Source organism: Otolemur garnettii, unplaced genomic scaffold (genome assembly GCF_000181295.1).
Source record: "Otolemur garnettii isolate 467f Iridium unplaced genomic scaffold, OtoGar3 scaffold00451, whole genome shotgun sequence".
NCBI classification, from domain to species: Eukaryota; Metazoa; Chordata; class Mammalia; order Primates; family Galagidae; genus Otolemur; species Otolemur garnettii.
This window is the reverse complement of record NW_003852846.1, coordinates 58,218-59,936: the sequence shown is the minus strand read 5'-3', so window position 1 is coordinate 59,936 and position 1,719 is coordinate 58,218. Positions and strand designations below refer to the sequence as shown.

The window sequence follows — 1,719 nt, the reverse complement described above, 5'->3', positions numbered from 1 at the left end:
CATGGTCTCCACTGCTTTTTAACATTGTAATGGAAGTCTTAGCCATCACAATCAGACAAGGTAAGGCAATCAAGGGTATCCAAATAAGATAAGAGGAGATTAAACTCTCACTCTTCAAATATAATCTCATGATTGTATATCTGGAAAACACCAGGAACTCAACTACAAAACTCCTTGAAATGATTAAGAAATACAGCAGCATCTCAGGATACAAAATCAATACTCACAGATCTGTAGCCTTTATATATACCAACAATAGTCAAGGTGAAAAACAACCAAAGACTCTATTCCCTTTACAATAGTGCCAAAGATGGGGGCGGAGCCAAGATGGCTGACTGCAGCCAGCTTTTAACAGAAGCTCCCATCCAGAAGGAGGCTTAAGGGACAGAAGTTTAGCAAGGGAGCTGATGTTTGGAGCAGAGCCAAGAGAGAAGATTGAAGAGTGCACTTCAACCTTCCTGAGGTGAGCTGTGACCCCAGAAATACAATCAAAATGTACAAAATCCACCACCAAGCGGACGGGAGTCCCCTCCTCCACAAGAAGAGCTCGCAGTTTACTCCAAACAAACAAGCGAGCAGAGGAGACAGCATCTCAGGGACGAGAGCAGAGGGAAATAATCATAGCACCAACTTGCTGGCTGCAGAGACTGCAAGTCTGGAAGAGCAGCCGTAAGGATGGGGAGAAGTGATGCTGATGACAGATAAAGTCCTCCGATGGGAAAGAGCCTGGTTTCCACCTGCCATCATGGGTGTGGTTTCTTTGGTGTTTCTGATTATCTACTATCTAGATCCATCTGTTCTGTCTGGTGTTTACTGTTTTGTTATGTTTCCGTGCTTGGCTGACTACCTTGTTCCCATTCTAGCGCCTAGAATTTTTGGCTCCAATAAATGGACTACTGAACAGCAGCAAAGAGTCCATGAAATTTGCAGCAATCTAGTAAAATCTCCACGCAGAGCTGTGGGCTGGTGGAAACGCCTCTTCACACTAAAGGAAGAAAAGCCTAAAATGCACTTCATGACCATGATCATTTCTCTTGCTGCGGTTGTTTGGGTGGGACAACAAGTACATAACCTGCTTCTCACCTACCTGATAGTGACTTTCTTACTGTTGCTTCCTGGACTTAACCAACATGGAATCATCTCAAAGTACATTGGAATGGCCAAAAGGGAGATAAACAAACTTCTCAAACAAAAAGAAGAGAAAAATAATCCATCTGCAATGTTCCGTGTGATAATGGGATGTACATTGTCCTTGGGAACAGTTTCTATTATACTGTCTGGAAACTAAAAGGTTACAGAAGTAGCTCTTTGCCTCTCCCTCATTCTGCCCCTAGATAATAGAAATTCAGACTCACAGTGTATGGCTTTGTGCTAGTGTCTTCTTGTCCAGTGTAGTTGGGTACATTCTCATCCATTGGGCTTAAGTGGACAACTCATTAGCAAGTATGAGTTATTTCGATTTTTCTCACACAGCGTTAATTGAATTCTTAATTTTTTAGACAACTTCATTTAGGATAATATGGTGGTGGACTTTACTTTAGTGTGATTAAAGTGACCTTGGATAATCGTTAGAGCTGATTTTTGCTTTAGTTAGATACAGGGTAGTGGTCTGTGGCCACAGGAAGCTGGTTCTACTGTCTGCTTTCACAGTCTGCTTGAAAAACTGACTTCAGGACCATAGAGACCAGGTTTACCACTTCTGATGAAGAGGCCAATTAC

General features: G+C 42.4%; 1 pseudogene across 1 annotated transcript; it reads left to right on the top strand.

The window, feature by feature from the left end:
- Positions 1-587: 587 nt before the first annotated feature.
- On the top strand, positions 588-1,390 carry LOC100959636 (annotated as a pseudogene). The gene has a single exon (XR_001161874.1). The product of XR_001161874.1 is annotated as an ADP-ribosylation factor-like protein 6-interacting protein 1 pseudogene (transcript).
- Positions 1,391-1,719: the final 329 nt, after the last annotated feature.